The sequence below is a fragment of the Salvelinus namaycush genome, unplaced genomic scaffold (genome assembly GCF_016432855.1).
Source record: "Salvelinus namaycush isolate Seneca unplaced genomic scaffold, SaNama_1.0 Scaffold164, whole genome shotgun sequence".
Lineage (NCBI taxonomy): Eukaryota > Metazoa > Chordata > Actinopteri > Salmoniformes > Salmonidae > Salvelinus > Salvelinus namaycush.
The window spans coordinates 107666-121374 of NW_024058386.1; positions in this window are offsets into that span (position 1 = coordinate 107666).

The window sequence follows — 13709 nt, forward strand, 5'->3', positions numbered from 1 at the left end:
ATCATATATAGGAGGCTTGTTTTGTGTTGGGATTTTGTGGGTGATTGTTTCCTGTCTTCTGTCTTTGTGTTCTGCACCAGATAGGACTGTTGTCGGTTTTCACATTTATTGTTTTGTTGTTTGTAGTGTTCACATATTCTTTATTAAATTATGTTGAACACTAGCCGCACTGCGTTTTGGTCCTCTCCTTCATCCCAGGAAGAAAACTGTGACAATAACCATGGTTTGCAGTTCTAAATATGCACATTTTCGAACAAAACGTAAGTGTATTGTATAACCTGATGTTATAAGACTGTCATCTGATGAAGTTGGTCAAGGTTAGTGATTCATTTTATATCTTTTGCTGGTTTTTGCGATCGGTACCTTTTGCTGCTAATAAATGCATTTGTGTGTATTGTGGTAAGCTAATATATTTCTATATTGTGTTTTCGCTGTAAAACACTTAAAAAATCTGAAATATTGGCTGGATTCACAAGATGTTTATCTTTAATTTGCTGTACACCATGTATTTTTCATAAATGTTTTATGATGAGTATTTATGTATTTCACGTTGCTCTCTGTAATTATTCTGGCTGCTTCGGTGCTATTTGTGATTGTAGCTGCAATGTAAAACTATGATTTATACCTGAAATATGCAGATTTTTCGAACAAAACATAAATGTATTGTGTAACATGTTATAAGACTGTCATCTGATGAAGTTGTTTCTTGGTTAGTGACTAATTATATCTATATTTTGTCATTTTTTTGAAAGCTACCTATGCGGTGGATAAATAGCGTTGTGTGTTTGGTTATTGTGGTGAGCTAACATAAATATATATTGTGTTTTCGCTGTAAAACATTTTAAAAATCGGACATGCTGGCTAGATTCACAAGATGTTTATCTTTCATTTGCTGTATTGGACTTGTTCATGTGTGGAAGTTAAATATTTCTAAAAAATATTTTTTGAATTTCGCGCTCTGCGAAGGCAGCGGAATGTTGTGGGTGTTCCGCTAGCGGAACCCAGGGGCGAGAAAGGTTAATGGTTGAAAATAACTTATGTCAGTGCCAATGAGTTACACTGAGTGTATAAAATATTAATAACACCTGCTCTTTCCATGACATATGCTGACCAGGTGAATCCAGCTTAAAGCTATAATCCCTTATGGATGTCACTAGTTAAATCCACTTAAATCAGTATAGATTAAGAGGAGGAGACAGGTTTTAAAAAATATTGTAAGGCTTGAGACAAGGATTGTGTATGTGTGCCATTCAGAGGGTGAATGGGCAAGACAAAATATATACGTGTCTTTCAACGGGGCATGGTAGTAGGTGCCAGGGGTACCAGTTTGTGTCAAGAACTGCAACACTGCTGTTTTTTTTACACTCAACAGTTTCCCGTGTGTATCAAGAATGGTCCACCACTCAAAAGACATACAGCCAACTTGACACAACTGTGGGAAGCATTGGAGTCAACATGGGCCAGCATCCCTGTGAATGTGTTGTACACTCAGTACATTAATAGTATTGGTACCGTGTTCTTGCCATAACCTGTAAAGCTGGAGCAGCCTGCGAGGCAGAGGGAGGTGTAGGTGATGCCGTTGTCTGAACACACAGGGTCCCACTCCCCAGCCAAGCAGGAGCAGTCTCTGTTACACTCTGACAACAGGCTGCCATCGTACACCAGGGGACAGAGAAAATGGCTGGTAATAATGATGTTTAAATAATTGTTGCTGAACTATCATTGACATAGGCACAGTGACAAAACAGTCAGGAATCCTGGCTCAGTAACAACCATACTGTATATTCCCACAAGAGGGAGCCCTGGCACAAGCCCAGGTGTAGTTTGGTCTAACTCCCTCATATTCCACTGATCAAAACTTTTGTTTTTATCAACCCACCAACCAACCAATCAGATGTCATATTTACTCAATGTAAGACACGGTCAGACCAGGCACCTTAACGTTGTCACACTTAGTGCCAGACTGCAGAGGGAGGAGGAGGTAGGCCATGAAAGAGGTGACGAAAGACAGCTGGGCTCCAGACACAACGCCAAGCTTATACCTCTTCATCAGTAGACCTCCCAGGAATATCCCCACCGCACCCACAGGCAGGTTCAACTCACCTGGAAAAGTTATACTCACACATCTTTAGTGCTACCAGTGTGCTGGAGTTTCATTTCCACTCATGTTCAACAAACCTACAGGGGATGGGAGAGATGCCATTCAACATCAGTACTGACAGGAGGGAACATTTCAGTTGGAGCATGTCCAGGTTTCTATTGCTTTGTTGAGACAGGCTGCCCAATTCAGTACTTTTTTTGAGTAACTGGTCTTTTGAGCAATCAGATATGCTCTGAAAAAGAGCTGATGCGAAAATATCTAATGTGATTGGTCAAAAGACCAATTAGTGGCAAAAATATCATAATTGGGCTGCCAGTCTAAACGCATCCCTTGTCTGTCTCTGACTCAAACTTCAGTCCTTGCATCGATTACAGAAGGCTGAAAAGGATTAGGATCAAGAATCGTTACCCCCTACCCGATGTCCGCCGCCTTGGAGTTGGCCCTAGGAGCCCAATTCTTCACCAAACTGGACCTCCGCAACGCTTAAAATCTGGTGAGAATCAGGGAGGGAGATGAGTGGAAAACTGCCTTTAACACCCCTGGTGGTCACTGAGTATTTAGTCATGACCTTTGGAATATCGAACTCACCGGCAGTCTTTCAAGCATTGATCAATGACACTCTGAGGGATTTGTTGAACCGGTTCGTCTTTGTTTCCCTCGACGACATCCTGATCTTCTCCAAAAACCCTTCCGGAACACATACAGCCCTGTCCCACCTCACTCAAGCAGGTTTTTCCTCGAATCCCGATGCTGACAGGGCATTCATAGAGCTCAAGGGACGTTTCACCTCCGGACCCATCCTCGTTCATCCTGATCCTACTCGTCCCTTTGTGGTAGAGGTGGACTCCTCGGACACCGGAGCTGGTGCGGTCCTTTCACAGCGGAACGAGGAGGACAAGAAACTGCACCCTTGCGCCTTTCTCTCCAAGCGGTTCTCGACCAGCGGAAGGCAACTACGATGTAGGCAACCGAGAGCTCTTGGCAGTTAAGTGGGCACTTGAGGGATGGAGACTGGTTGGAACCACTGCTTTATCTTCTGGTCTCTTCTCTGTACCTGGGTCCAACTTTACCACATTAAAGCATCTCTTAAATCGCTTCTCTTAACATGTATGTGTAACAGTATAACTTTACGTCGTCCCCTCGCCCCGACCCGGGCGCGAACCAGGGAACTTCTGCACACATCAACAACGGTTGCCCACGAAGCATCGTTACCCATCGCTCCACAAAGGCCGCGGCCCTTGCAGAGCAAGGGGCAACCCTACTTAAAGTCTCAGAGCAAGTGACGTAACTGATTGAAATGCTACTAGCGCGTACCCGCTAACTAGCTAGCCATTTCACATCCGTTACACTCACCCCCCTTTCAACCTCCTCCTTTTCCGCAGCAACCAGTGATCCGGGTCAACAGCATCAATGTAACAGTATAACTTTACGCCGTCCCCTCGCCCCGACACGGGCGCGAACCAGGGACCCTCTGCACACATCAACAACGGTCGCCCACGAAGCATCGTTACCCATCGCTCCACAAAGGCCGCGGCCCTTACAGAGCAAGGGGCAACCCTACTTAAAGTCTCAGAGCAAGTGACGTAACTGATTGAAATGCTACTAGTGCGTACCCGCTAACTAGCTAGCCATTTCACATCCGTTACATATGGCCCCAAAACATAATCAAGCAGCTGACCAATTACGCAAGACTTTAGTTCTATATTAACTGAGATTAATCAACAACTGGATACATTTCTTTATTTCTAAAGTGAAACTATCCTCCACATTGGAGTTTCTCTAGAAGCACAAGTTTAACCAGTATTTCAGTTGTTTTACCGTCCCATGAAGAAGTGTGGCAGGCCTGTGAGGAAGGATCCTACAGCCATGAGGAAACAGCCCATAGCAATGAGCCTGGGCCGGTGCAGCTTCGCCCCAAAATGGCTGACCACAGCCAGGAACAGCAGGTTACCTGCAAGAAACAACAACACTACAGTAGCCAGGAATCGCAAATTATGAATGCTGTTTTTTTTTAACTAAAAAGGGCACATCAGTTTGGATACTAGGCTGCAACAACATAGCATCACATAAAACAATGTTAGATGTTTGACAGTAGAGTCATGGACAAACACCAGTCAATCAATTAATAGGAACAACTATAAAACTGGACAGTATTGTGAGCAGACTCTGATTGAACCACAAAAAAAAAAGGATCATACTGTAGTCTGTATCTGGTTTTTACTACATGAATTCTAAAGCAACTCAATGCTATTGTTGATACCCATCTCAAAGCTGCCGTCTATGAGTCCGATGAGAGAGCTGGACAGGTCAAAATGTCTCTCTGAGTGATGGCACTCTTCATGTAGGTCCCTGATAGAGCTTAGGTGAAGGAGGCAAATGACAGGGCCACGATGAACTGCTGACAAACACAAGAGAGAGAACATTAGTGTGTGTTTGTCCGTGTGTATGTGCATGCGTGTGCAGACAGAGTGCATGTGTAGCTGAGGTGGCCTGCAATAGTAAAAAGAACGGACACAAGTTTACGTCTGCAAAGTTCTGGCGCTTTCTTTATTCTGAAGAATGTTTTTTTTCTCTTGTTCAATTGTCTATTTTCTTGTTAGAACTTTGAAAATATTCACATCAAACAAGTGTGCACTTTACCTAAAGCAGAATTCAAAAATGTTCCACAAATAACCCTGTCTTAGTGTATGGTTTCACATGAAAACCACAATGTATTTCACATTCATACAACAGAAACACCTATATATGAAAACATAACTGAATGTTTTTCTATATACCGCTACCTCTATAGAAAACTGACAACAATACATTCAGCTTTATGATATTGGCACCTCCAGAAAATCGTCTCTCTCTCACTGTATGCACTAAAAGTCCACCAGACTGAGCGTGCTCGGCCAGTTTACCAACTAGTGAGCACAATTTTACACAAAATCAATAACATGTAAAACCAACTCAGAAATCCCTAACAAATGGACTCTTTATAAAAAATCTCCTAGACAAAATCCAGTACAAGTAAGCTACTCAATAAACATAGTCCCTGTGACTCGTAAATCGTTTTTTACCTCAGCTAGCATCAAGCTAACATATTCTCTCACTCAATGTAAATCACGATCTTCTCTCACTCAGTTCGACACAAAGCAAAACAAAACCTTCCTAATGTGATAATATCTTGACAAATTTGTTAAATAGCATGTCATTACATATTGTGTATATATTTGAACGTTTAGAAGTTCTGTTACATACCTGTAATAGTAAAAAGAACAGACACAGTTTACCTCTGTAAAGTTCTGATCCTTATTCTGCAGAATGGTGAGCGCTTGGCCAGAACTTGCTGTTTCTCCTGCTACAACAGTGCAACAGCGCCATCTATTGGCCTGATTGACTGCTAACGCTAAAGTATGTAGAAATTACAATTTAAATTAATTAAGACAAATACATAAACAAATCGGGGGGGGGGGGGGGGGGGGAATAAATAGTAAATGGGTGTCTGTTTTTAGTGACTTTGTTTTCAACCCATTACACATGCACAATCGTACATGTGCATTTTAAAGCATTATTAAGATCCTTGAGTGTGGAAATGCAGGGCGTTTACGCAAAAAACACATGAATTTCACATGTGAACACGGGAAGTGTTCCAAAAACATGTTTTCATGTAATCTTATGTGAAGATAATGTGATAACATGTAAAGCAACATGTGATTACATTAAACTACACATGTGAAAATGTGATCACGTTGTGTTCCAAAACATGTTTTCACATGATTTCACATTAAATGTAAGTTGAAATCATGTGGTTTTTCTGTAAGGGAAGGAATATAAGATGCATTTTGATGTTATGTTTCATGTTACATGATCTTGAAAATGCAATGTTCTTTGAGGTTCTTCCATGTTCCTCTCCATGTATTTTGTGTTTTTCTTTCCCTCAGTCCTTTCCCCTTTCTTGGCAAAACAAGCTCTGTCTCAGTCAAGACTTATTCAGAGCCACCATGAATTGAAAGCAGCTTCTGACGGATTTTAAACCATTCAACAAATAGTTTTATAATGAAGCGTAGACCATACTAAACACCCTGGAGTCTTTACACACACATTGAAAGGCAAAAATCTCAAATTTGGACTCATCAGACCAAATCACAGATTTCAACCAGTCTAAGGTCCATTGTTCGTATTTCTTGGCCAAAGCAAGTCTCTTCTTATTATTGGTGTCCGTTCTTTAGTAGTGGTTTCAATGGAGCAATTCGACCATGAAGGCCTGATTCACGCAGCCTCCTCTGAACAGTGCATGTTGACATGTGTGTGTTTCTTGAACTCTGTGAAGCATTTATTTGGGCTCCAATCTGAGGTGCAGTTAACTCTACTGAACTTATCCTCTGCAGCAGAGGTAACTCTGGGTCTTCCTTTCCTGTGGCAGTCCTCATGAGAGCCAGTTTCATCATAGCACTTCATGGTTTTTTGCGACTGCACTAGAAGAAACTTTCAAAGTTCTTAATGTTCCGTATTGACTGACCTTCATGTCTTATGTAACGATGGACTGTTGTTTCTCTTTGCTTATTTGAGCTGTTCTTGGCATAATATGGACTTGGTCTTTTACCAAATAGGGATATCTTCTGTAAACCATCCCTACCTTGTCACAACACAACCTATTGGCTCAAACGCTTTAAGAAGGAAAGAAATTCCACAAATGAACTTTTAAGAAGGTACACCTGTTAATTGAAATGCATTCCAGGTGACTACCTCATGAAAAGGTTTGAGAGAATGCCAAGAGTGTGCCAAGCGGTCATCAAGGTAAAGAATGGCTACTTCGAAGAATCTCAAATATAAAATATATTTTGATTTGTTTAACACTTTTTTTCTTACTACATGATTCCAATTGTGCTATTTCATAGTTTTGATGTGTTCACTATTATTCTAAAAAGTAAAACATTTAAAAAAATAAAGAAAAACCCTTAAATGAGTAGGTGTGTCCAGACTTTTGACTGGTACTGTATATATTGTGATATTGCAAATATGGTATAATCCAAGGGTGCAAAGCTCTTGGAGACTTACCCAGAAAGACTCACAGCTTTAATAGCTGCCAAAGGTGATTCTAACATGTATTGTGAATACGTATGTAAATGAGATATTTCTGTATTTCATTTTCAATAAATTTGAGACAAAATTAAAAACCATGTTTTCACTTTGTCATTATGGGGTATTGTCTGTAGCTGGGTGAGATGATAAAAAAACTATAATTTAATCCATTTGGAATTCAGGCTGTAAGAAAACAAAATGAGGAATAAGTTAAGGGGTATGAACACTTTCTGAAGGCACTGTATATCTGCAAGAAAGTGATAAATGAGCGACTATTTGAAAGGGGGTCATATATACATTGCCTTATTTAAAAATAAATAGCTATCATGCTATAATCGGCATAGTTTCTCAGACCAAGTCTTCATTCTGACTTAAACAAAGCAATCTGATCATACTCCAGTAAAATACACTCTACAGGGAATTCAAAAAAAAATGGCTTCTGCAAAGCACATATACATTGTCCAATCAACATCCACACATTGATTTCATTCTTTGGGTCTTTATTCAAACACAAACACATTTGGAACAAAATGCTCTTTCAGTGTCTTGTTGCAGGTTGTGCAATGTTCAAAAGTGTGTGAGAGATTAGCATTAATGTGTGTGTATGTGTGGGGGGTCAAGTTTGGACGGTCGTACATATGCAAATAGTCAAGATTGTATATTTCAGAACCATGGACAGCAGCAATATCGGCATAGCGATATTTGTCATTCAGCACCACATGACAGTAGATAGCGGCCATCGCATGTGAAGTTGGCACTGGGGAAATCCCATGTAATGAGAAACGAGGCCTAGGAGGCAAAAAGACTGAAGAAGACTCCCACAGGAACGCTTTGATAAACTGTTCTGCCACATTCATTTAAAATGTTACATCTTTCGACTTGTAAATAATAGGGAATGCATCTGCAAATAATTGAAACTGACTCTTCAAACTACACTGTACAGCTTTAGTGTGTCTGTGCATCATAGGTACAACTGTAAGCAATTCCGTTCTCAAATGTCTGTTTAATGTGAGAAGCAAAATGAAAACACCTGTTAGACCATTACAATGCGGACTGTCATGCATTTGTACTATTACCAACAAGACAACGAAGTGATACGTGCCATGGAGACTTATAACGGATACTTTCCAAACATTTAAAGTTCCCACGCTGAGCGATATTGTTTACTACACTGTTATGCATACAATCCAAGTCATACGTTTATTGTCATTCATACTCTTATTTTGAACCGAATATCTTTGCAAAAGTGTTCATTGTGTCAATTCAGAGCTCGGAAATATTGGATTAATGTGCTTAAGGGGACTGACACTCAAGGCGCACAACAGGATAACACAACAACCACATTTTCAATTGACAATCATTGCTTTAAATGGAAGTGGTCGATAGATTTGTATAGGCATATATAAACAATGTATTTAACTTGTAAACCAAGGTTGGATTAGTAGGTCTAAGCAACATGCACCTGGATAATCGCGTCATGAATCGGGACGGGCTCCTACATCCTCATATACACATTATGACACAACAAAGAGCTTAATCTTTCACGAAATAAAGACATAGAAGCATACCCAATTATACAGGTTCTACACATTCCATTTCTCCATGGCAATAGAATGTGAACATTCTATTTGCGCCAAACATCGTCTACAACTCAATTCTAAGTGCAGCATATTGGACGACTCCACAGTCATTGATCATTCGCGACTTTAAGTCATTCCTGTTATCTCTAGAGCATCCCGTATATCTATAGCGCTGCATTTCTTCCCCATCTTACCATGGATAGGGTTTTGTGCATTCCGGAGTTCACTTATGGTCCCACAAAGGTAATCTTAGGAGAAATGCATTTTAGCATACTGTAAATGCCTGTGAATAACAAAGCATAATTATTTTCATTATCTTCAAAGGAATTCTGTAGAAGCAGCCTTTATTTTCAGACTCTGCAGGCCTGCTGGGAGGAAACATATTACAATAAACAGGTAAGATTCATCCCACAAAAACATAAACAACAGAACGAGAGTTGTATTTCAAGACAGTTTAGAGAAGTTGGTCATAAGAGTTCTTAATATCACTTGCAAATTGTCAGGCATGAGCAGTTGTGAAATGTTGCGAGAGGCCCTTCTGAAAGCACATGATATGGTATTTTGTGGCACGGTCTCACACCTTACCTCATCTTGCAGAAGAAGCTCATGGTCCACTATCTGCTGCTCCAGAGTCAAGGCCAGGTCCCGCCCCATGTCAGCACGGAGCACATGAGCAACTGGCTGGTGTCTCAGGGAAAAAAATCCCTAAGGGAGAGGTGAGTACCACGTCAGCACTCACCTTCACTGCCATACCCTGCCACCAGCAGCACTCCAGGAGGTGTGGGTAAAATAAACAACAGAAAAATCAGAAGCCAGGAAAGTTGAATTGCTCTGTGTTTTATTTGAAGGGTGTGGAAGGAAACCCTGGAGGAGGGAAACGACCTCGCTCGGCTGGTAAGAGAATGAGAGTTAGAGACATACTACAAGTTAGTGAGCTCTTTACTAGCCTTTCAACAACTAGTTAGCACAGCAGGATAGATCTGTTGTGAAATTACACTAATGGGACTTCCTGTTTCATACTGCAGGCCTGGGAAGTAAACACTTGCCTAAAAATGATGAACATAGAGCACGAGGCTTTCTGCAAGCTCCGTCGCTCCATGCACTCCACCTCGCCAGCTGACATGTGAGTTCCATGTACTGCCCTGCATATGACTTGATCCATTTATCTACACATCTGGAACTACGCAGAAACAGACTAAGACAGTGTTCTATGTGAGAACATTGCACATCGTTTAGCTTTGTCTTCTCCTTTTTGTTGATTTCAGCGATCCTAAGGTCCACAGCATCGTGGAGAGAGCTGTGAGGAGCATTCTGGGCGAGCAGTCCAATGAGCCCCGTAGCAACCTGCTCAGCCCATCTCAGGTGGTGGTGGAGGTGGTGCCCAGGCTCCTCCTGGCCCTGTGGCTTCAGCCAGAGGAAGGCCATTCAGAGCACCCAATCCTTATAAGCGGGATGGCCGTGGGCATGGTGGCGGCTGTAGTGGAGAAGCTCTCCTGCATGTTAAAGGACCCTTCCCCTCACATCCCTTTCTCCCGGGCTGCTGCTTTTGACTCTGTGCGGTCGATCCTCGGGAGAATCAGTCAGTCCTTCTCCACGGATGACCTCCAGAGCACTTTTTATATGAGCTCTGTCTGTGCCTTTGTGGCGGACGAGGTGCAGAGCTGCTTCCAGCCCCCTGCAGCCACCCTACCAGTCCCCCCTGTCCTCGCGGTGGCCGTCTCCACCACACTACCAGCTGACATCCAAGCAGGTGAGTAGCAATGATAGAGAGCATTCTGACAGATGCCTGTTGTGATGACATCTTGGTGCCTTGTAGTAGTAGAGCTCATCAGGATTGTTGTCGTCACCCATAACAGACGCAGACCCGGCTTCCTCCCACCTGGAGGTTGTAGACATTACCCCTAACATAGAGGCAGTCTGCCAGCTGACATCCAAGCAGGTGAGTAACACTTAGAGAGCACTCTGACAGGTGCCGTTTGTCATGACATCTTGGTAGAACCTTTCAACTGGCCAGTGTTTAGAACATACGGTTTGCATTTGTTTACATTCTGTTCCTCTTTTTTCCCTTTCCAGAGGATGTTGCTGTGGTCATCCCGGATGTCACCCAACACGTCACCAAGGACGTGACACTGGATGTTCCATGCAGAGCTAGGAAAGGGGCAGTCCTGCGATTTTTTTGCAGGCTTTGGAGGGCAGTGTGCTGCTGCGCCTGCCACAAGGAAGAGGAGGAACAATATTAATTATTCATCAGACATTCAGAAATGGGATTGAACCATAGACCATTAAATTATTTGCATTATAAATTGGACTCAATTCTGCTTTTCTTCTGTTAACTACTTAATTTCAGTACTTTTCTATAAACTTTCACTTTGCAAGTGTGGAGTAGGTTGTGTAAATACCTGGGAAACATCCCAATTAGAATGCTTTTAATAATTTACTTAACTTTAAAAAAATGTATTATTTGACATAAAAAAAACAAAGGGCGCTCAACCAATTTGAGTTGAGGTGCAACCAAAAACTTGAATCATCATAGAAAAGGGAAAAGCGCAACTCTTGCTCACTATAAAAAATGCATTGTTTTATTCAAGCAAGGTTAAAAGATTAACGTTTCAGCCTAGTCTATGACGATATGCAAGTTGTGTTTGCCTAGTAAAAGGGTTACCCAGACTCACCCTGGTTCTTGAGGGTTGAAGACAGTGAAAAATGATCATTAAGTAAATGGGACTTTTAAATTCTTAAAGATAAAAATCTTTAATGAACATGAACTTAAATACAATTGACTTGAGGATCAGAGCAGGCAGGCTGACTGGCTAGCCCTGAAGGCCCTCTGCCTCTACCTCTGTGTGGTTCATCTCAACCAAGAGGTTGTGTGGGTTGTCTTTCTCTCTGTGGGTGTGAATCACTATGACCTCTCCCTCTGCCTGCCATTTGGCTGATCAGAAGCCTTCTGCTCTTTCTTGCTCACATGAACAGGAGAAATTGCCTCTGGGGTAACCTCCTCCTCTATCTAACGCCTCTTCCACCTCCTCTTTCTGACTGTGTTCGACTGAGGTCACTCGTTCTCTCTCCCTGGGTGTTGGATAGTTCCTCCTCCTCTGTGTCTTTGTGAGTTTGGAGGGAGTTATCCTGTTTCGGCTCCCTCTAAGGGTGTGCACCGTAATCTCTTTCGGTGTGTTGAGGGGTTCAGTGGTTTTGGAAGGAGTCTGAAGTTCGATCTCTAGCGATGAGTGTGGGGGCTGTACCGTGGAGGAGCCACTGAGACATGTGATGAGGCCAAGGAAGATCACTCTGCAAGGACGGGATAGGACACATCACAACACTGCTGCTCATTCATATTCAAATACACCTCAGAGTACGGACACAAACATGGACGCCCCCCCCCCCCCAAACACATACAATGAACTTAACTGTACATATCAGAATCATACATTCGACAGCCACCTCTTCCCCCACATGTATTGATCCCCCACCTCAAACATGTTGAGTCAATTCCAGATGCTGGAATGGTGCAGTAGGGCTTAGTATGTAATGATGTGTTACCATGTGTACCCCATATCCTGTGTTTGTGTTGATGTTTTTTAAAATTGTATTTAACTTTTATTTAAACAGGGAGTCACATTGAGATTAAACATACATTTTACAAGAGTGCCCTGTACAAGTTGAAGTCATATTGAACAACTCCCAGAGAGAACCTTCTCTACATAGGAATTGCATACCATATTTTTTTTACATACATCAAAATAATACTTTATTGTCAATCAGCATTTACTTACATCTAGTTAAAACCGTTTTTCAATAAAACATTTTAATAGAAAATCATGTTGAAATTTTTGGAAAGAAGTGGGATGGCGGGGCCAATAGCTGAACATGAGTAATTGTTGCCCATCACGAGAGAGGGTATGAGCCAAAATTTGGGACCTCTAGCCCCTCGGGAAGTATTTTTTATAATTATTTGAACATTTCAGAAATTGGTCAAAAAAGTGACAGAGTGCCCACTTTTTCCTTTCGCTCTAGAGACTAAGTCCAACCGTGCACCTGGTTTTATTTTTGGGTTACCACGCACAATTTTCAAAACGGTTTTAAATGCATTTAGGGGGCATACAGACCTCCATGCCCACTATGGGAGATCCCTACGGCCTGAGTGATTTATGGAGGTTTTTAAAAAAGTTCAGAAAAACGACTAAGTCCAGACATATCTGTTCATTGCACTATGTTTTTTCTTCACGAAAATATTCTATGTTTCATGTTTTGGGTTACCAGTCACGATTTTCAAAACGGTTTTAAATGCTTTTAGGGGGCATCCAGACTTCCATGCCCGCTTTGGGAGCACCCCACTACCGGGAACGGTCACTTGAGGGCGCCATTGGTCAACTTATGGAGTTTTATTTTTTATTTTTTTTATTTCACCTTTATTTATTTAACCAGGTAGGCTAGTTGAGAACAAGTTCTCATTTGCAACTGCGACCTGGCCAAGATAAAGCATAGCAGTGTGAACAGACAACAACACAGAGTTACACATGGAGTAAACAATAAACAAGTCAATAACATGGTAGAAAAAAGAGAATCTATATACAATGTGTGCAAAAGGCATGAGGAGGTAGGCAATAAATCGAATAATTACAATTTAGCAGATTAACACTGGAGTGATAAATCATCAGATGATCATGTGCAAGTCGAGATACTGGTGTGCAAAAGAGCAGAAAAGTAAATAAATAAAAGCAGTATGGGGGGGTGAGGTAGGTAAATTGGGTGGGCTATATACCGATGGACTATGTACAGCTGCAGCGATCGGTTAGCTGCTCGGATAGCAGATGTTTAAAGTTGTTGAGGGAGATAAAAGTCTCCAACTTCAGAGATTTTTGCAATTCGTTCCAGTCGCAGGCAGCAGAGAACTGGAAGGAAAGGCGTCCAAATGAGGTTTTGGCTTTAGGGATGATCAGTGAGATACACCTGCTGGAGCG